The sequence below is a fragment of the Gorilla gorilla genome, chromosome 17, assembly GCF_029281585.2.
Source record: "Gorilla gorilla gorilla isolate KB3781 chromosome 17, NHGRI_mGorGor1-v2.1_pri, whole genome shotgun sequence".
Lineage (NCBI taxonomy): Eukaryota > Metazoa > Chordata > Mammalia > Primates > Hominidae > Gorilla > Gorilla gorilla.
Genome location: NC_073241.2, coordinates 77,615,884 through 77,638,549, shown reverse-complemented (window position 1 = coordinate 77,638,549; position 22,666 = coordinate 77,615,884). Strand labels below are relative to the sequence as shown.

General features: G+C 48.2%; 1 protein-coding gene across 1 annotated transcript in view; it reads left to right on the top strand.

Annotated features, from left to right (window-relative positions):
- Nucleotides 1–22,666, top strand: part of ZBTB7C (zinc finger and BTB domain containing 7C) — a 380,971-nt gene that overhangs the window by 60,272 nt on the left and 298,033 nt on the right. Inside the window, exon 2 of the mRNA XM_031003808.3 lies at nucleotides 10,876–11,100. The gene's annotated coding sequence lies outside the window, so the exon portion shown is untranslated. The remainder of the gene's footprint in view (nucleotides 1–10,875; nucleotides 11,101–22,666) is intronic.

Genomic DNA, 22,666 nt, shown 5'->3' with positions numbered 1-22,666 from the left:
TTTTCCTCCTTTAGTCCTCCCTCCCCTGATGGGTATGGCCAGGATACTGTGACCCTTCAATTTGAAGGAGCCACTGAGCAAGCTGCTAATAGGTCCTGCCAGCCACCAGCCAGCCAGCACCATGCCTAGGGCTGCATTAAAGCCCCCTTGACCCTGTGGCCCCTGCTGTGCTCTTCTGCCACCTCCTTCCCCCTCCCCCAGCTTCCACGCCTCCCATCTGTCCTTCAGGGCTTTTTCCCTTGGCCAGATGCATGTGTGTGTGTGAGAGTAGAGGGGCAGCAGGCACAGCCAGGTGATGCATGTCCACTCAGGAACTCTTGGAAACCAGCCCTCCCCAGGGGAATGACCTCACTGGCACTCTTAGCCTCTATGGCAGATCAGGAGCTATGTTTTTTGTTTGTTTGTTTTTGATACAAAGTCTAGCCTTGTCACCCAGGCTGGAGTGCAGTGGCACGATCTCGGCTCACTGCAACCTCTGCCTCCCAGGTTGAAGCTATTCTCCTGCCTCAGCCTCCCGAGTAGCGGGGATTATAGGCATGTGCCACCACGCCTAGCTAATTTTTGTATTTTTAGTAGAGACAAGGTTTCACCATGTTGGTCAGGCTGGTCTCGAAGTCCTGACCTCAAGTGACCCTCCCACCTTGGCCTCCCAAAGTGCTGGGATTACAGGCATGAGCCACCACTCCTGGCCTGGAGCAACATTTTTATTTGTGAGATAGCAGGATCCTCTGGAACAAAACAGTCAGGCAGTCATGGTCCTTGCCCTAGTGGGGAACTGTGGTCTGCAGGGAAGTGTGGCAGTGAAGAGGGTTCACTTTGGAATGAGGTAGGTGAGGATTTGTATCCAGGCTCTCCCTTTATAAACTGTGTGACCTTGGCTGCTTACCCATTGTAAGCCTCAGTTTACTCATCTGTAAAATTGGGAGCTAGACTCGGACCTAGGATGACATCAGGGATGTATAAAGCTGGGGTTGAATTCTAAATCTGAACTTGCCTTCTGGTCTGGCTCCTATGATGGCATCAACTCCTAACAGTATATAACATCCCCACCCCTCCACCCTGCGCAAAGTGGAAGTAGGTGCCAATTCACGGGCAGGGTTGTTGTGATGACTGCAGTGAGTTAGCCTTGGAAAATGCCTGGCTCTTGGTAGTTATTATTTTGCAAGGCTCATGCTATTTTACAGTCTTGGCTCATGTCATTGCTACCATGCTGCTCCCTGGGGCAGGTCAACAGGGCTGTGGGCTCACAGAGGCCTCTGTACCTGCCTTCCAGGCCTCCTCAGCCCTGATTCCTGCCTTTTTGCATGTTGACCTCAGTGTCTTGCAAACCATTTCCCACCCTGGTCTCAAGGTGATTTTGGTGTTTCATCCCCAGAACCTCCCTTCCATGTGGCTGGAGCCTGGCCTTTTTGTAGGTATTAACATCTCTCAGAATGGCCTACCTCCCTGCTGGAAAACTCCAATTCTCTTTTGTGACCACAACCTCCAGGCTCTTTGCTGGTTGCATCCCTGAGCAGGGAGTTCAGATGTTCCAGTGGAATCTTGGTAGGGTTGGTGAGAAAGCAGAGGTTGGCTGGGTCAGGTAAGGGAAGAGGCTGCCCACCCCATAGCATGTGAAGCCTTGGTGGAAGCTGGTGTGCCCAGGGGCCCAAGGCAGAGGCAGCAGGGTGAGGATTCATGCTGCTTGACGGGGAGAGGAGGGAGTGGGTGCACACGTGTTGCTCTGCCAGTCAGTTCTGCGTCTGAGGAAGCCTGCCTCTAACCTCCTGGCTCTGGAGGGCTTCCCAGGGGAAGCAGGGAAAAGAAAGCCTCAACTGAGGAATTATGGTATCTTTTATGGGAAAAAGCAATAGGCAAGAGCATATTGAAATTTGGGGATCACGGCTGGGAGTGGTGGCTCATGCCTATAATCCCAGCACTTTGGGAGGCCGATCAGTTGAGGTCGGGAGCTTGAGACCAGCTTGGCCAACATGGTGAAACGCCATCTCTACTAAAATACAAAAATTAGCAGGGCACGGTGGTGCGTGTCTGTAGTCCCAGCTACTTGGGAGGCTGCGGCAGGAGAATGGCTTGAATCCAGGAGGAGGAAGTTGCCGTGAGCCTGGGTAACAGAGCGAGACTCCGTCTCAAAAAAAAAAACAAAACAAAACTGGGAATCACTCTATAGAAAAGGGTGATGCTGGCCTGGCGTGGTGGCTCATGCCTGTAATCCCAGCACTTTGGGAGGCTGAGGCTTGTGGATCATGAGGTCAGGAGCTCGAGACCAGCCTGACCAACATGGTGAAAACCCATCTCTACTAAAAATACAAAAATTAGCCAGGTGTGGTGGCGCGCACCTGTAATCCCAGCTACTCAGAAGGCTGAGGCAGGAGAATCACTTAAACCCGGGAGGCAGAGGTTGCAGTGACCCAAGATCCCACCACTGCGCTCCAGCCTGGCAAACAGAGCAAGACTCCATCTAAAAAAAAAAAAAAAGGAAAAAGAAAAGGGTGATGATGCCAGGGATGTAGAGTTGGAGTGAAATTCTAAATCTGATTTCACTTTCTCATCTGGCCTCCGTGGTTGGTCAGCTCCTCTGATGGTCTGTTAGCCCCGCTCTGGGGAAACCAGCCATTGAGACAGAAGGAAGCAGCACCCAGTGACACTCCGCTTACCCAGAGACCAGCCTGCAAGCAACCTCTCCTATCCAGAACACAGACACAGATGGCAAAGTCAGGTAAAAGGGCCTCTGGTTAGCAAAAATGGCTAAAGCCTGGCACCTTATTTCCAAGAACACCCCTGCCCCCACCCTCACTCAGAACCCTGGGTTGCCCAGCCTTGGGGGAACCCATGTTCTGCATTAGAGGTACAGGAAGCGGCTTGAGGCAGGTGTTCTCAACCAGGGCATGACTCATGGGAGACTGACTTTGAGGAAGGGGTGGATAGAAGAAGAAAAGCAGAGAGACAGAGACAAATGCTCAGCATGGCAAAGAGGCTCGTGCTGGTGGCAGAGGGTCAGCAAGACAAGGTTCAGTCATGATCAGCATCTCAGCCCTTCAAGTGCTTTGTGGGGTGAAGCTGGGGCAGAAAGTACACACATTTAGGGTTTGTATCATTTGCCGATCACTTGAGGTCAGGAGTTTGAGACCAGCCTGGCCAACATGGTGAGGAAGAGAAGCATGTAAACATTAAAAAAATACTTTATGCAGTAGGTTTAAAAATCAAACACATTTTGTTGCTTAATGGGGCAATGTTCAGTTGTTCAGTTGTCTAGAAAATCGTTGTATGTGAAATATCTCACCTATATTACTAGATAAATGGTTATTTCCATGGGCATCATAGAGTATGAGAGCCAGATAGGACCAAGAGATCCCATAAACCCATTTTAACATTTTTATAGATCATGTAATTGAGGTTCAGAGATGGGAAGTGATTTGCCCAAGGTCCCACAGCCAGATGGCAGCAGAGCTGGGCCTTGCACTTGGTTTGCCAGAGTGCAAAATGGATCCAGGAACTGGGCAGCAGGCCTGGGTCCAGACACTGCACCTCAGGCAGGATCAGCCAGACTGGGGCTGGGACCCCCTCCAGCCTCCCAGAGGTCGGAGCCAAGGCCTTGTTGGGACACTGGGGGACCTGAAATACCTGCCAAGGAGCATGCTGAAGAGACAGAAATATACTCCTGAAATACCTGCCCAGGAGCATGCTGAAGAGACAGAGTGGGATGGAGGTCTGGGGGTGTGGGGGGCGGTGCTGGTATGCCAGGAAAGCAAACAGAAGTGCGCAGGGCACCTTGGGGGGTGGGCATTTGGGAGTCGGGTGAACATGCCCAATTCCTAAGTGAATTCTGAGACTGCTGTTCTAGAAGAGTCCACCTCTACGCATGTCAGAAACCAGTTTGAAAGGTAGCTGATAGCCCTGAAATAGGAAACAAAGAAGAAAATGCCAAGCACTCCTAGTAATCCTGCAGGAACCAGCTCCTGGAGTCTGATTTTTGCTTTCTATTTCCTGCAAGAAAGGGCTCCAAACCCAGCCTGTCCAGTGCACACCTACTGCAGCTTCTTACTGAACAGCTATCCACAGACTTCCTATTTTTACCCTTAATAACTGTAAGCTCGGGGTTACCAAGGTCTTCCTGTTGCTATAGTGAGAGGTGATAGCACCAGCCTTCCAAAGCGCTGGACCCTTGGCTTAGAGGAAAAACAGAATCTGGGTTGCTTTATTTTTGGGTTTGACTGAGAAGATTTAATGCACCATTTTGCAGCCTTTGCAACAATGGCAGTTTGTGCTTAAAATACAGAAAACCTCCATAACAAAGAATAACTGGCGATTTTGAGGAGTGGACATCAGAGAGTATATAGAAGATAAATTTTAAATTACAAAAATGACACAACTTCATCCAGAAAATCCAGAGAATGACAAATAAATAAAAACACATGTCGTTACATTACCACAGCACAAACTTCATGGTCCTCATGACTTATCAGCTTTCCTAAACCTGCATTTGGCGGCGTTGAAGACATAGTATCCATATAATTGGTAGTCTGGTTTTTGAGTTAATATGCTATAAACATTCTTCTGTGTTGCTGCATTATCTCAATAAGCGTTATTTTTATTGGTTGGCTAATGTCATAATTTCATAAAGCATTCTCCTACTTTTCCTCTTTGTCTCTTGAATCCACACTTGATCTCCATTATACCATCTTTGTCTAAATTCTACTCCTTCTCTGTTTTGGATAACTGGCTGGCCTTGTCCCTGTCCCCCTTTTTCCCCCCTTTCCCCTTCCCCTCATCATACACGTGCCAGGACGTCCTCCACTCTGCAGCCTGGCTAATCAGAAGGTGATCCCAGACCAGTGGCATGGGCATCCCCTGGGAGCTTGTTAGCAATGCAGGATCTTGACTCCACCTGGGACCTACTGAACAGCACCTGCATTGTGACAAGATCCCAGGTGATTCATAAGCACGTAGAAGTTTGACAAGCACTGATTTAAAACACACTTCCCGGCCACGTGTGGTGGCTCACGCCTATAATCCCATCACTTTGGGAGGCTGAGGTGGGTGGATCACTTGAGGTCAGGAGTTCAAGACCAGCCTGGCCAACAAGGTGAAACCCCGTCTCTACTAAAAATACAAAAATTAGCCGGGTGTGGAGATGTGTGCCTGCAATCCAGCTACTCGGAAGGCTGAGGCAGGAGAATAGCTTGAACCTGGGAGGTGGAGGTTGCAGTGAGCCGAGATCGCGCCACTGCACTCCAGCCTAGGTGACAGAGCCAGACTCCATCTCAAAAATAAATTTAAATAAATAAATAAATAAAACACACATCCCCATGGCTCCAGGGTAGAAGCCCCACTCCTAGCCAGGTGCATAGCCTGCTGAGTAAAGACCAAAGCAGGCGGGGGAGGGAGTGCAGAGGGAAGGGGATAGGCCAGTGGAACAATCTGCAGGTGGCAGGCAGCTGTGGGCCAGGAATTTTAGAGAGGTTGGGAGAGAGGAGGGGGCCTGTTAAGGAAGTTCCAAAATCCAGATCCGCAGATGATGCAGATTGAAAACTGGGAGCCCAACAGGCTATTAGGGGAAGGAGTGTGGGCGTGGGCATCACATCCACCACTCCCGACCCACTCCCGTTTCATAGATGAAGAAGCCAGGGCACAGAGAAATTAAGTTGCTTACCCAAGGTCACACAGCTAATAGGTGGTGGAGCTGGGATACAAACCTGATTCCAGAGCCCACATTTCTTAACCAGCCAGCAATGCGGTCTCCAGAGTGTGGGCTAAATATAGGAGGAAGAAAGGAATAGAAGGATGTTAAGTTCCTACAATGAGCAAGTACTTTTTTATTTTATTGCGTTTAATATTTACAACAGCCTTTGGGTGTGGGTATTATTACTCTATGTTATAGATGAGGCAGGAATTTGCCCAGGGACAATTCCTCTCACTGTCATGGTGGGGACAAACACAGGGCAAATCTTAGATGTTTTTCCTCAATCCTTAAAATTAGGAAATGCTAGGACTAGAATACCTTCTAGAGGGTGCTAGAAGGTACTGTAAAATGATGCAGTTAGATCTAGTACCTTCTAGTAGTAGAAGGTACCTGGCTTAACATTTAATCTAACTGCATCATTTTACAGTTAAGGAAACTGAGGCCCAGAGAGCTCAAGCAACTTACCTAAGGTCGCACAGCCAGCTGGTTACAGATCCAAGACTGACTGATTCAGTGCTGTTTTCTCGATGCTGGGCTGTGTTTGTACCTGGTGGCCTGAGCGTCCTGGGTCTCCTTGGAGCACTGCCAGGCCAGCCAGCGGGTACTGTCGGGTCACTAAGTATGAATTCAGCCTTAAACGTAGGCTGGAGGATGCAAAGGATGAAACTCCAGTAAAAAACAATGAACTTATTTTATATCTGCTTGCTGTTAAAAATCCAGGCAATGTAGAAGTGTGTCCGGCAACACTTGAAAGCACCTCCCTCCCTCCTGGCCCTCCCCATTCCACTCCCCAGGGGTAGCCACTTAACAGCGCTGTCTCCAATGGCTCCTTAATTTTCCTGCCAGCCGTTGGGTTGTGTAGGATCCATGCCACAGCAAGGCTATTTTTAACAAGCATCCTAGGCTTCAGGGGGTTGAGGAGAGGGGAAGAAAAAAATATTCCATTTGTATATTTTTAATCCATACACATTTGAGCAGGCAGTGGCTTTCCCGTCCCTCCTGCCGAGGGTTGTGGGGAATTGATTAGACTCTCTAGGTGCAGGGTAATCCTTTCTCTTCCCCTAAAAAGGCTGGAGGGCCAGGGAGGGGTTCGGGCGATGTTTCTGGGGACGATGGCCGTCTCAGCTGGCTGCCTCCCGATCCTGCCTGCCCCCAGCCCTGTCCCTGCTGGCAGCCTTGAAAATCCTGGCTGGGTCTCCTGTGGCAGAGAAGGCCTGGGAACCTGACTCTTTGTGCCAAGCTCATATTTAGAAATGTCTCCAGCCAGACGTTGGCATCGGTCCCACTTGGGCTCTGGGCAGGGGGTGCAGTCACATGTGCTGCCTTTGAGTGGGCAGCTTCTGAGTGGGCAGCAGCCCACTTTGAATATAAACACAATCCCTTTATGCAGATGAGCTGGCATGGGAACCTGTGCTCCTGGGCACTAGGAGGGGGCAAGCTCTGGTAGACAGTTGGGAGAGGGAAGAAAGATGTCACAAGGCTTAGACTGGGAAATATGATGTCGGGGGAGGGGTCCCAGCTCCCTGATCCCACCAGCCCCTATCCAGTTTCTGCACCTCTTTCCTGGGTGCCCAGGGCACTGTCCCTGCCTGAGCCCCACAATGGCCCTGATAGACCTTTCTTTTCCTTTCTACATCATGCATTCCCCAGTCTGTGGAACAAGAGTGAGGCCTTGGAGGGAGGCCCCCCACCAACGGCAGGGTTTCTCTCCATCTCCCCCTCAACATCTCCAGATCACACTTGTAAAATGTGGCCCTGGATGTCACCATCTCTGAGGGCTCTTTCAGCATTGACAGTGAATCATTCCACAGTTTCTTGCTCATTTTGTGTTCTTTTCCATGACAGTGCATGATGATGGGTGAATTAGACCAACTGATCCCGGCTTTAAATAGTAGGCCTCTAAGGTAACAAGCGGCATGCTGTAGCCCTGTGAAAACTCTCCTTTCTTTTACAACAGCTCCTTTAAGGAAAGTCATTCACTCATGCCTCAGATATTTAATGAGCACCTACCAAGGGCAGGCCCTGTGCTGTCACCAGCCCTACAGTGGCGAATAAGACCTATCTCGCTGATGGGTGATGGGGTGGGAGCCTGTCTGCTGTCCTCAGATCACACCTCTGCAGGTCTTTCCTGGGGACTGAAGTGGCTTGCTCACTAAATTCAGCTCCCTGGAGAGGAGGCTGCTTTTCTGCAGCTAAATCTTCAGAGAGAATCCAAATGCAGTCACAGGCCTTGCCTCCTACAGCCTGAGACTGAGCCAGGGCTACATCCTCAGGCCCCTGGCAGTTCCACCTCTCCTTATCCTATCCTTCCTTCCTCTGCCCACATCTCCGGGGGAAAAGAGCTCCAAGAAATAGTCAAGAAGGCTGAACAGATATTGTCTTTGTATCTCCTGGGAACAACATGATAAATCCAAAATCACAGAATGGATAGATGGAGGGGTAAATAAACAAGTGAGCAAACGAATGAGGAAACAAACAGAAACTCAGTTCCAGCTCCAAAGGAACTGAAAATTCAGATGAAAAGAAATGGCTTGTAGAGTGGTGGCACTGTGGTACTGAAGGGGGCCCTTGGGAACAGACTCACCTCCTTCTTTTATGAGAAAGAAACCGCAGGCTCAGAGGAGGGGGGCTGCCGCAATGCCTGTGACAGAGTGCAGAGGTCAAAGGATGGCGAGATCACCCAGGGTGGTGAGATCCAGAACCGAGTGCAAGGCTGCCCTAAGTGTCCCTTGTCCTTGGAAAAAATTGCCTTTTCATATGGTTGGGAGTGGATGGTGCAATTTTTCTTTGAGGGTTAATTGTTTTGCTGACAGCACAGATAATTAGGAATGAGAATCCCGGAGTGAGGGCGACAGCACCATCTGCTGTGAATATGTTTCAACCCCAACTTGCAGGAGAGCTTGGAAGAGCTCCTATCCTCACCCTCCCCACGCCAACAAAAATGAATGTGCTGTAGCTGTTTGCCTCTGGGGCCACAGCTGCCAGGTAACCTGCAGCCAGTCGGGGTGGGATGGTGACTGGCTTCTTAAGGGTGTAGTTTCTTCTCCTTCCCCCATGGCATCTTCTGCACATAGCAGGGCTCACTGAAAGTCCCAAGGCTGAACGAGGATCCATGGACAGCCTGGGACAAAGAGCGATGATGCCAAGGGGCAGATTTTCTGTTCTTCCCTGAGCCTGAAGCCTGGAGATCTAGTCTTCTATTGACTAGAGGTGGGCACTTGGGGCTGCACTGAGCTACATGGCTGCCATTAAGGTTTGAAGTTATTTTCCTGCCAAACTCTATGGATCTGCTACCTACCCTGGGTTTCCTGGCCTTTGGCCTATGTTACTTGTTCCAGAAGGAGGTTGGCCCTGCCTTTCCTTGCTAAGTAGGAATGTCCTAGGTTGTGAGTTTCTCTATGTCATGAGAAGAGCTGCTTTGGAATCAAGCAGAGAATCCCATTGTCCAGGAGCAACTGAGATCTTTCGTCAAATGGGCAGACTTCTATGAGTTGTTTTCATTTTTATTATTTAAGAATATATTCCACACATAGAGTATATGAAATGTATATGTGCCTTTTGGAGATAATAATAGTTGTTTTGCTTTTTCGAAGGGGCTTCTAACCTCTGTTGCTTTGCAGAGAAGTGACTTGGAGCGTGAGCTGTAGAGGGCCAAGTTGCTGGGAGGCTCAAGGTCAGCCTAGCCTCTCCCAAAGCAGTGGCTGTTTATCGCGGCCAATTTCTTTGTGCCTGAGCTGCTCCTGTTAACTAGGAGCCTCCACATTCTTGTCTTTCTTATTTATCACTCTGTTATCTCTGTGCTTTCTCCTCTTCGACCCTCCTATGAGGGAAGAATCCAAAGGCATGATTGTTCTCCTCTTCTCCCCATCCCCCCATAGCAGGGCAAACAGGCCAATGTCCCCCTCCTCCTTCCCACTCCCACTCATCCCCCACCCCTGAGGTGACTTGGAAGGAAGATGAAATTAACCTAGGGCCAGGGAGCTTGCTGGAAAGAATGATAATTGGCTGTTTCATTTACTTACTGTGTGATCTTTAGCAAGCTTCTCAACCTCTCTGTGCATCTGTTTCCTAGTCTTTCAAACACCCCTCCACAGAGCTACTGAGAAACTAAATGGATCCCCAATGGATGCAAAAGCAGCTTGAAGAGTCTAATCATTATATATGTGTCCCTTCCTTCTTTTGTCACTCTCACTCCTATCTCTGGGGCTTTCCCTTGTCTGCAATGCTGGGTGTCCCGATGGATGTTCTTCGTCTGCCACAGTCTCTTCTCAGCAATGGCCCACTGAGGCCTGGAGGAGCCCATGGTTGGGGTGGAGCTGAGAGTCACAGCCAGGTGGGCACCCCAGGAGCCTACTCCTTTCACCCCCAAGAGCTGGGGGCTGTGCCTGGTCAGAGATGCAGGGCTGTAGCCACCTTGGACTTGTCCGGAGATGGGCAGACCTCCAGGCTGGGGCAGGCTGCTTCAGCCAGAAGGACTTTGGCCCCTCCTGACAGAGCATAAGCCACAATTATGGCTATGAAATGTGATGGCTCTGTGGAGCCAGTGTCTCTGTTCCTCATCCCAGCAAGGTTTGTGTTTCCACTTTTGTCTCTCACTCTGGGATGAAGAACCATGAAAAGATGTTCATCATCAGCCATAGGTGGGGTGTCCTACCTGGAGCGCCCCCCCCCCCCCCTGCCAACAAACTACAGAACACCAGAAGCCTTGCTTGGGAGATCTGGGATAGAAGAGTTAAGGAATGTTCCACATAAACGTGTCCTTGCACTTCTATGTACATCTCACATGCGAGAACATGCATTTCCTTTCTCTTTCCTGGGGTGATGGAACAGCGTGAGGTTCTGTTGGTCAGTCTGGGCTAAACTCTGAATGATGGCTAGGGTTTGGATGCAGGATTAGAAGGTGAGTCTTTCAGGCAGATGAAATGAAATATGCTGAGGTAAGAAAGGAATGAAGGGCGTGTGTGTGCATGTGTGTGCGGTGTGTGTGTGTGTGTGTTGAGGCCTGGGCCTGGGTTGGTGGGCAGGACACTGTCAGTGAAAACCCTGGACGAGATTGAGTTGGTATAGTCATGAAGAATTGCAGGCCCTAATAATAAAGAGAAAGAGAAGGATGGCTAGAATTTTCGAGAACAGCTAAAACCTGGACATGTGTTTCTGGCCCTGGTAGGTGATGGAGCCCTCTGTTCTTCCTGCAGATCCCCTCTGAGCAGCTGGGAGCTCAGAAGCTCTGTCCAACCCTGAGGAGTGGGTCAGCCACAAGAGCAAGAAGTGATGGCGTGGAGTCCACCCAGGGCCTGAGGCATGAGCAGAATCCACGCCCATTAGACCTGGAGCCTGGGCGTTTGGGGCTGCACTGCTGGGGAGATCCAAGAAGAATCAATGCTTTGGCCCCTGGTGACATGTACACGGTGTAATGACAGGTAATGAACCTGAGGCTCGTCTATCCTTTATGAATGATATGGCAGGTAGGAGAATATATCAGCTTGCAGTAAGCATAAAATGTCAACCTGTGGGAAGATAACTATGCAAACAAAGCACACTAAGGCCTGATAAGATGATAGATGGATGCTTTATAGTTATTAGTTTCTGCCCCATGTGCTTGCTGGAGCCAAGCACTGGAAGATTTAGCATTAGATGGGTTCACTTCCTATGCCTTATGGGAAGGCCTGATGCCTTTATGGACATAGCATGTCGTATTTGAGGAACTCAGAGTAACAAATCAAGAACTCATTATTCCCCATCAGCTTCTGTGGGAAACAGGGAGTTCATGCCAGTGGAGAAACAGAGGGAGGGAGAAGTGAAGAAGCTCTTTCATCGTGTCCATGATGTGTGAGGAATAGACCTGGAGACCTCAGTGGTTGGGAAGCCTTTAGGTCTGGTTCAGATATGTCAAATGACAGGTGTGGTGATGGATGAGTCCTGCTTGTTAAAACAAAAGGCTTTTTGTCCTCCCATTCTTTCAAGAGTGCCCAGGCAATTAGCAGATGATCAAAGGTGGATGAGGTAATGAGTAGGGGTCTGGAGAGGACGGTAGGGGCCTGTCAGATACCTTGGGTCTAGCAGTTGATTCAGGGAAGTCAGCCAAGCCTGGAAGCATCAAGCAAGTCTCTAGGGCCTAGAAGGCAAGGCCTTAAGACTAGAATGACAGGGGCCAGCCAGTAGGCTGGAGACCCCAAAGGTGGGTTCTGATCCAATGGCACAGCCTGTTCCCATGGATTTTCTGGTCTTTGCTGTGTGCGTCATATGAGGTACCACCCTGGCAACTTCCACCGTGGGGAAAATGGTAGGCTGGGGTGGAGGCAAAAATAGCTTGGGGCCTTGGGAAACTGACCAAGGCAAGGGGAGAAGGGCCAGTGGCCTGGGGCAGGAGGCCCAAGAGGGTGTGGTAAATTCCTTTTCAGTACAGGCCAGTGTCAGGGTCCCCAGGGTCAGAGCCAAGGGATGGGGAGGAGCAGAACATTAGGACTTCTGGGTGGCCTTGTTCTAAATTAGGCAGAAAGGATAAGTTGAAGAAGGAATCTAGAAAGCTGAGCCCAGCTCTAGGAAGTGGATCAACCAAAGGTGCTAGGTGGGCTCGGAACTGGACTCCTGTCTATATAAGGAAATGGAGGAAGAATTGAGCTCCAGGGTCTCTGGCAAGGGGTAGTCAGGGACTGGCTATGACTGGAGGGGCTAAGCTAGGGAGCTGGCTTAAATATGACCTGTATGTACTGGCCCTAGGCTATCCCCAGACCCCACCTCTCAGTGGGGCAAGTGGTCTGTACTTCTTGGACTTGGCTGGGGACCTGGGCAGGGCTGAAGCTGGGGAGCATCTTGGGGGACTGGGTAGGGGCAGGAAATATCCAATCCTGGAGGTAGGTGGGTGAGGACTTTCAAGTTTATAGTCTTAGGAGGCTAACGGGCAACATGCCTCCTGATGAAGACCAGAAAGAGCCAAGGACTGGGTCTGTCAAACGCTCTTCTCCTATGTTACCAATGTTTACTGATTACCTGTTGTGCACCGAGCACTGTGCTCACTGCCAGAAATGCAGAGAATGAGCTGCAGTTTGCTTCCACGGGAGGGAGTGTGGAGCCTGGTCAGGCCTCTGGAGGCTTCAAGCTTCTATCTTCAAAAACAGGGACGATACTATCTCACTCATAGACTAGTGGGGAGAATTAAATAAAATAAAACATGTAACACACTTAGGACAGCAGCTGGCACCATAATAAGTGATCGGTACATTTAGCTTGTTTCCGTGATTCTGCTTTTGGAGAAGCTCACAGTCTGGCGGGGGTGAGAGCCAGGAAGGCTGGGAGAAGTGCCTTCTAACTTCCAGGGATTCTGACTGCTAACAGGGTTGGGGGCCTGGGCTTTGAAAACTGGTTATCAGAATTTCTCTGGCCACAGAAAATGTGGTTTTAGGTGGACCCTACCACTCGGAAATGGTGACTGCATTTAAGTGCTTTGGCAGTTGCTGGGCACACAGAAAGACTGGAGGCAGGAGGGGTGGGTCCAGGAATTTAGAGAAGTGTTGAGAAAAGAGGACATTCTCCGAATGCTTGGAGAGTCTTGACTCCTTGTCTTCCAACTCAAGGGGAGGGGTGTGCAAGAAGCCAAGGCAAGACTTGTGACCTGGAGTGAGGTGGCCCAATAGCCACTGGGGCGGGCTTCAGATGCAAGCCACGTGTGTCATTTTAAATGTGGTAGTAGCAGCATTTAAAAAAGTAACAATAAGCAAGTGAAATTAATTTTAATGATATATTTCATTTAACTCAGTAGGTCTAACATATTATTTTAACATGTAATCAGCATAAAAATTATGAATGAGATATTTTACATTCTTTTCGTACAAAGTGTTTGAAGTCTACAGTGTATTCCGTACTTATAGCACCGTCTCAGTTTGGACCAACCACATTTCAAGTTGGCTAGTGGCAACTGTGTTGGATAGCACCAATCTAGACTCTAGAATATCTTGCCAAGGAGCACCCAGGGGCCAGGGGTATCCTGAGCTAGACATCAGGATTTACTATGAAAAGTCTATAATGAATCCCCGGGGACATTCTCTTGAATAATAAGAGATATCTTGAATCACTTATTCTAGATGGTGACTTATGTTCTCTGGAACCAGCCCTGACTCCAGGTCTCAGCAACTGGATTCAGGACTCTGCCGCTTGCTGGGTCTAGGACCTTCAGGCGGTTCCTGAAGGTCTCTGAGCCTCAGAAGCTTCCCTGAAATTGGAACTAATAAATTCTATCTTGCTAGGTAACTATGAGTACTAAATAAAATAATGAATAATTGCCCCGTGACACTCAATTTCAAGAAATAATTCTTTTTATTTTCCTAAATCAAATAAAAACAAATTTGGGTTTTCCTATTGGCTAAGTTTGGCAGAAAGTTTCCTAACTGGCATTTCTGTAGTTCTGTCTCCACTCTCCCTTTGCATGAGAACCGGGTCACTTTGCAGGCCAGCACAAATAAGGAGGGGTGAGGCCTGGGCCTTAGCCCCTGGTGGTGACAGCTGCCTGTGGTGCCCCTTTATCCAGACCTGTGTGGTCAGCTGGAGGAGGCAGGCCCCTGCAGCCAGCTGGTGCTCTATCTATGCCAGCTCTGCCACAGGGGAAGCTGGAGTGCCCAGGCCACCATCTCTAGGGGGCCGACAGCACCCAGGCACTGCACTCCAGTGGAGTGAGGGTTGCCAGCCACTCCAGGTCCCAAGTCATCCCACCTCTCTTGGGATCCAACCCAGGGATCCTTCTCTAAAAGCTCCATGTCCTTCATCCCTCTGTCTCCTGCCTCCCAGCCTCAGTCTTTGAAACAAAGGCCTGTTCCTACCTTACCATGTCCCCTTGCTTTTCCCAGAAAGAAAAATTCAAATAACTTCCCCTTAGGGTAGGGAGTTCAGATCTTATTGTCACGAAATATGGCTGTTCTTTTTGGGACTGGAGGGAGTACACATTTTATTGTCCTGTGAATGGCAGCTCTGGCCACTGCCCTATGCCCAGCCCCATCTGAAGAATGAGTTAAATAGCTCCTGCCTTCTGGGTTTTTTCTGAGCCTCAAATGAGATAGTGTATGTGAAGGTCCTTTATAAAGTTATCAAATGTTATTGAGACTCTTAGTTCCCTACCTGGGGGTGTTTTCTGGTCTGGGAGCTGGGTTTGAGGCTGCAGATTTGATTTAAAAGATGCCCCTTCTCTTGGCATCTCATGGCAGATGGTGCTGCCATAGGACTCAACTAGGTGTTCCCAGGAGGTGCTCCCCCTAGGTGCTCTATCCCCTGGGGTGAGTGCCTCTGAATTAACCCCTTGCCTCCTGTTCTCCTTTGGGAGAGGGGAAGGATCTGGGTGTTGGTGGTAGCAGTAGGTTTCCCTGACATCTTTACTTTCCCTCAGCCTGTTGTGTGTGTGGGGTCTCTAGCCAATCCTCCTGAGTTTGGAATCCACCTAGATTATTGTGAAAGCTCATAATCCATCCTTCCTGGGACTTGGGAGCATGCCATGGATCTAAGTAAGTCCTGTAGGTCCTCCTTGCCTCCCTGGCTTGGGTCTGGTGAGGATTCTGTGATAGGGAATGGGGGCTCCAAGCAAATCCCATGTCCTCTGGGCCTGGCGTGGAGGAAGTAGGATCAGGAGGTGCAGGTGGGTGACATGAAGAGTAACTGGGCTTAAGCTGCACTGGAATCAGGGCAAAGTCTGCAGGATAGATGGAAATTCTCTGGTCCTGGGCATTGAGACAGTGTTTTCAAGGTTGGGTCCACATTTGACTGTGTGTGGTTGGGTTAATGGGCCTTTGATGCTCGCCGCAGTGGTATTTGGGTCACTCGTGTTGCTGCCTGCCTCTCTAGACTGGAGAGCCCCCGCCCCCTTTAGCAGCTGGCTGCTGCTTCCTGCTGGCTCTCCTGGGCCCCAAGCTCTCAAGGCTGTCACGAATCCTAAAAGAGTCCTTCAAACCAGTGTCACTGTGACTTAACATCTATTTCAAAAGATGATCTATGGCACATTTGGAGGACAATGCAGAGGGGGGTGTCACAAACTCAAGCACATTTGGATAAGGTTATTGACCTGGCTTTTTCTTAGTTTGCTATGTGACCCAGTGCAGTTCTTTTAAGTTCCCCAGACCTTAATGTTCTCCTCTATTAAATGGGCATGAGAGTCTGTACTGCAATGATTTAATCCTGTTTCCAGGTGTACATGCGCTCTAAAAGTAAAAGGCGCTGTGGATCTTACTTGCTAAAGATTTGAGAGAATTATGGCAACACTCTTTCCTCACCGAGTCTGGCAGTGTATAAATTCTGTTTCTTTAAAATTAGTCTCTTTATTGCTTCCTGGGAGCCCAGGGGGAACAGCTTCTGCTAAATCACCTTAAGTTTTGCAGCAGGGAGAGGAAGAAAGCTACATTGCCCTTGACTGACAACCTTCATATGAGTATTTAACAATTTAAATTTTTCATGATTCTTCTGATAAAAATAGTACCCGACTAAAAACAAATACATTTGTATTTTCCATCTCCTTAATTAGTTTCTAATTTGGGGGTTCTTATTCGCTTAAAATCATCTTGCTGAAATGGTCCTTGGATGAAAAAAAAGTGAAAACCACAATCAATTCTAGAGAGATCTTACTATTTAATTATGCTGATTGGAGCACTAGAGACCCCTGGTAAAACGAACCTCTCAGAATAAGCTTGATTTGTGTAATTTGGTTTTTAAAAATTTGGGATGCATATTTATCATGTTCGACTATGTGTTGTTGCTCTCCTTGAGATTCTGACTTGTCTTGTAAGAGATGAGGGGAGGAAGCCATGGACTGTTGAGACCCTGGGACTTTAGCTAAGCCCATGGAGTCACTGGTAGGGGCTGGCCTGGAGGGAATACGAGGTCCCTGGCTTGCCTGGTAATTGGAAAATGGCTTTTCTTTAAAAAAAAAAAAAAAAAAAAAAAAAAAGCAAAGGAGAGGTAAAAGGTCACCAAAAACAGACTAGGAAAGGGTAAACTGATAGAATTTTGGAACTGAATGGTAGGAGAGCATCTTCCATGAAATCCTAGAAAATTAGCAAATCCTGGGTTATAGATGTATTTAGAACCAAATTCTAGAATATAATGTAACTTTGGAGACACTGGGAAGACCTAGTTGCTCAAAAAGATGTGCCTCCCGCCATCCAAACCCCCAAATCAATTTATGCTTTGCTACAAGGGGGACAGCCAGCTGCCATGTGAAAGGGAGGACACTGCACTGACCATAATGTTTTCTTGCCATGAAGCTGAAGCTAATGCTGATAAAGTGATAGCTCTAACTACCAATTTATACCCGAGCCAAGGACTTGTGGAAGGCCATCACCAAGTTCAGATCAGGGGGGAGCTTCCCAGGACCAGTAACCTTATTTCTTTCTCTAACGTGACTGATGTTCCGGGGGAAAAGGGGATGGGGAAGAGGGAATTGTTATAGACTGAGAGAATCTTAATAGATGCACCAACCAAATGCAATCGATGAGTCTTGTTTGAATCCTGATTCGAGCCAACCTACTGTAGAAGGATATATTAGAGAGAATTGGGTTAAATATTAAGGAATTAGTGTTAATTTTTTAGGATGTGTAATGCTGTGACAGTGTTATATACTGAAGTAAATTCAGACAACATGATATGATGTCTAGAATTTTCTTCAAAATATCACAGAAAAAAATTTCAGAATAAAAGATTTTAGTGAACAACATACACAAACATTTTGTGTCTCTTTGAACATTTCAGTGATTAAAAAAAGAAGTGGAAATGTTCCTACTAGCTGGCTGAGCCCTGAAATTTCACCATTAGAGCTTTGTTTATCTAGCTTAAGCCTTTCTATGCCAATAATATACAGCTTGTCCTGGGAGCGTGGTTTACCCTTCGGGAAAGTGACAGTACAGAAGAACATTTCCTCAGTATAGAATACGGTAGGGTCACATGCAAAAAGATTTCAGGGTAAGGCAAGTTTGGAGAAGGCTGCAGTGAACTAAGCCAAAGAGATTTCTTCAGAGCCTTGGTGATGCTAATATACACTGTACCTCTTGGACGGGGATGGGCTATCATAATGCAGTGTGCCCCAAAATTATTTGTTATGTGCTTCAAAGGAAATAGAAACTTTGAGTCCCTCCAAGGAAAATCAGAATAAAGTTAGAATCCTGGGTTCCAGAACTGTTTCTGGTTACTTACTAGTCATTGGGCAGCCGCTCAGATTCTATGCTGCACGAGCCTCAGTTTTTCTATCTGTAAAATGAACTTAATATCACTTGCTGCCTACCTCACAAGAATGTGACATGGCTTTGTATAGCATAAAGCCCAAGATCGAAGGATAAGTTGTGTGATTATTATTTGGTACCATTTTCTGAGACTTTGGTCCACAAACATTTCTTGGTGGCTCATGCAGCAAGGCTCTGTCTGCAAGGTGCCATCTAAGACACAGAGGTGGGAAGACAAGTTCCCTGTCCTTCAGAACTCATGATGGAATTGGGGAAGCAATGAAAATACACAGGGATGGGGGCTAGCAAAGCCTTCTGGCCCCCGGGACAAATGAGTGGTTCAGGTTCAGAGGAAAGGGGGATCACTCTTGACTGGGGTGGTGTGCAAAGGCCACCTGGAGGAGGGAACCCTTGACCTGAAAGTCTGGGGCAAATTTAGATGGGCTCTCCCTTTGTTGGTTGTGGATCACTCAGTTGGAACACTGCCCTTGCCTCCACACGCCCACATTCTGCAGCTGAGCACATAAACCTTGTTTGGATTTCGATGCTATCTGACTTGGGGGCCCAAGTCCTCCCTGTCCGGAGCTGGGGTAGATGCTCCCCCTGCCCAGCCCTCACAGCCACTCCCATCTTCTCTTCCATTCTGTCTCCACCCCCTTTTCTTCTTCCCACCAGGACCCAGCAAGGCTGGGATTACTCATCCTGCCCACACTCACTCAGTCCTGCCCTCTCTTTTCAGTTTTTTTTTTTTTTTAATACAGAAACCACTGGGACAAAGCAACAAAATATGACTCAGACACCCAAGCCTTCATGTGAAAATGTTTATCATCATCATCATCATCATCTTCATCATCATATCACTTCTTAGGGCAGTGAGAGATGACAAACTCTAATGGAAACATTGGAAAAGGCTGGCAGTGGTGACTTGAGTGGAGGTGAGGGGATCTGAGGCACACCATGAAGCTGGCATGGTTTCTTGGGTGCAGAGAGCTGTTTGGGGGCACTGACTCGCGTCACTGAGTGTGCGTGGAGTTATTCAGGATGTGAACAGCAGGCAAGAGCTCATGCTACCTAAAAGTCCACATCATCCTTTAATTTGCACAGCAGAAATTAAAGAGAAGGCCCTAGAAAAGGATGGCACTGTGGTGGAGACCTCAAAAAGGTACATCCCATGCCCAGGTGCCCTGCTCTGGGCTATGCCAGGATTTAAAGACATGCTGGGGCATGCCGTGTCCTCAAGAGCCCTAGACAGAGCTTAGCTCCCTCCGAGCTTGTTAGAAGGCTACGCATAAGCTATTGCCAGTACTGATATTTTGGGAAAGGACTTAACTCAGTGCCTGGCACAGAGTTGACCCCCGCTGTGGACTTGCACAGCAACCACAGAACCTCAGCTTTGAGCTCAGAGAGCCCTGATGTTGAGTTCTGGCTCTGCCACTCGGGGAAGGTGACACAGTGTCCCTGAGCCTCACTGTCCGCAGGTGTAACATGGGGAAAGCAAATCTCCCTCCCGGGATTGTTGTAGGTGCAAAATGAGATGACATGGACAGTTCTTGATCCAGTGAGCCCTCAACAACTTTTAGTTTTTGTCCCTCCCCACTCTGCCACTGAGGAATAATAAGACATGGGGTGAGATGCACTGAGCCTCAGCTTCCTTATCTATTAAATGGAAATAGATTGCCTGTCTTACTGACACTAAGGCGAGAGTTTAATGGACAGTGTCGGTACAAACACTTCAAGGAGTACAAAGAGTCAAACACTAAAGATGCACATATGTGTATTCATATGTGCAAACACACATACACAGACTGCACCCAGAAGACAAAAATCTCAGGGTGGAAAAATGTGTTTGCATTTTGTAGTGCAGGTGGTCTGGGAGGGCGACAGATCAGCACCAACTCTGGACTGGCTTGGGTTGTACTTTTGGTTGTTTTGCTTTCTCAGAGGTTGTTTAGTTTCCTTTCCTTCTGTAGCCCCTCAGCAGAGTGTGGCATGGGGGCAGCAGCAGCACCTAGCTCTGCCTGTCAGCTTTGCACGCCCCTGAACATGTCACTAATCACTTCTGCAGACACAAAAATGAAGGTTAAAAAGTACCAGCAACAGGGCACAGGGGATCCAACAGGATGATGAGTTAAAGCCTTTCTGCGTTGTAAAGTGGTGGTCAAATGGAAGAGGCCGCTGGGCCTTCCAAGCTCAGTGGAATAAGAGGTTTAATAACACTTGTTAATTGATCAATGTGTGCCCTGCCATTTTGGCTGCCTTTTGAGGAGATGGTGGTGATTATTTTTATATTAGAGAGAGACTTCTTAAAGAAGCCTTCTCTGACCCTGTGTTGCTTTTATGACTCAGAGAATATATCTTCTCCCAGCCCTGGTGGATAACAGTCAGGTGGCCACTGGGACTGAGACCAGCCATCCATTTACCCACTTATTCTAATTAGTTTTGTAACTCAGCACTCACTCTGGGCTTTGATTTACGGTTAATGGTTCATCTTTAAATGAACACTTGTCTGGAATCTTCCATCAGTCAATGGCTGACTTTTAGGAAGTGGCGGTATTGACCTGGCGGCCATGTAGTGAGTCCTGGAAAGTGAAATTTAATTTTTTTTTTGTGGGGCGGGGGCAGTATTTCCACTGCTTTTTCCCTACCAGGCACATCAAGAACCCTCCTCCCCTAAAAATACACTCATTTTAAGGCTACGTGGTATATGGAAAGAGTACGAGACTGTGAGTCAGGAGATAGGCGTTCCAGCCCACCTTTGCCGTGAACTCACTGTATGCTGCCAACCACGAGACCTCCCTGGGCCCCAGGTTCCCATCTGATGGATGGGGCAGGGTTGGGAGGGGGGTTCCTCCCCTGAGCCTCTGACATACTTTGGACATCATTTGGGCCAGCCCAACCAGGTATATAGTAGATATGCAGTAAATTTGAAAGATCTTTGTTCAAATTACAAAAATAATAACTGCTTTGTATCAGAAAAAAATAACAACATAGAAGTATTTAACTTCTATGAGAGAGTGAAGGAACTTGAGATACCACCCCTCATCACCACAGATCATCACTATCTACAATTTAGGGAATTGCTTTATCTATAGCCGGATCCACATCCGTGTCACTGTCTATATCTCTACTGTTACCATGGATCTGGAAAATAGATACATATTAAACAAAAATGGGATCAAACTAAATATTATCTTCTTCAGCTTGTGTTTTCACTTAATTTCTTTTTTTTTTTTTTGAAACAGAGTCTCGCTCTGTCCCGCAGGCTGGAGTGCAGTGGCGCAATCTCGGCTCACTGCAAGCTCCACCTCCCGGGTTCATGCCATTCTCCTGCCTCAGCCTCCCAAGTAGCTGGGACTACAGGCACCCGCCACCACGCCTGGCTAATTTTCACCGTGTTAGCCAGGATGGTCTCGATCTCCTGACCTTGTGATCCGCCCGCCTCGGCCTCCCAAAGTGCTGGGGTTACAGGCATGAGTCACTGCACCCGGCCTCACTTAATATCTTAAAAATACTGTTTATATATATGGCCGTAATTCTTTATAACATGGTTTTCTGTAATATGGATATAATTCATTAATCAGACAATTAATTTAACCTCATGTATGGACATCTGGGTGGTAGCAGTAACTTTTAATTGATTTGCTGTTTGGGTGCCCCCCTCCTCCTCCAATAAGGGGTCAGAGAAGAGACGGAGGGGAAGAGTGTGTTCGCACAGCTGAAGCCTCCATCCTCAGCTGAGGGCCCTGCCCTCTCTCATCTCCAGCGATTCTTCTCCAAGTACTGTGGCTAAGCAATGCCAGAGTGTGGGGCATTGTACCCCCAGAGCTTTGGCACTAGGGCCAAAGCTGGGATCGAGACTGGGAACAGTGAGGAAGGCCCTGGGAGGGTGGGATGAGCGGTGGATCAAGTGTGCTCATGGCTGTGAGCTGGGGATCAGTGAGTTCACAGTAAAGCTGGGCTGGAACTCCTATCTCCTGACTCACAGCCTTGTGCTCTTTCCATATACCACATGGCCTTAAAATGAGAGTATATCTGTGAATCAAGTGTGCTGGTGGGGTCCTGAGAATTTGAACACTGCGCTTAGTACAGTGTGGTTGTTCCTGGAACCACAGGGTATCAGGAGCTGGGATGATGGTGATTCGGGGGTGGGTCATGGAGCAGACGTGGGCATAGCCCTCCAGAGAAGGGCAGGCCTCGAGTGGAACTGGCCTGATTCAGGTCCCAGGCCATCCAGCCTTCCTAATCTTTTCCACGAAGAGACAGAGAGACCAGGCCACTGTGACCAGCCTGAGCAGGCTGCCCGGCAGACCGGGCTTTCTCTGCGCTCTGTTCCCTCCTCCTCCAGGCCAGAGGCTGGTGACTCACCCTCCACTTTCTGGGCTGATGTGAGGGTGGGACCCCAGGCATGGCACCATTTGCATTCATTTTTCTGTGAAGGCAGAAGGGAACAATTTTTGGCTCTTGCACCTGCAGGACTTTGTGTTATTATTGCGTTTCCTCTTGTGTTTAGTTGGATTAGAATTTTTGAATAGGCAAAACATGAAAATCAAATGCTTTTACAGAGGTATACACTAAGATTTCTCACTCTCACCTCTGTCTTTTTCTACTCCATCCCTGCCCCTGTTGTCCGCATAGTGTTTATTTGTGCTAAAACACAGAAATTCAAGTATATATTCTTAGTTTTCCATTTTACCCTATAAAACATAGCCTATTGAATACTCTGTACTGCAACTTGCTTTTTTATTTCCTTAACTATACATCTTGGAAATACCTCCATATTAGTACAGAGCACTTCTTT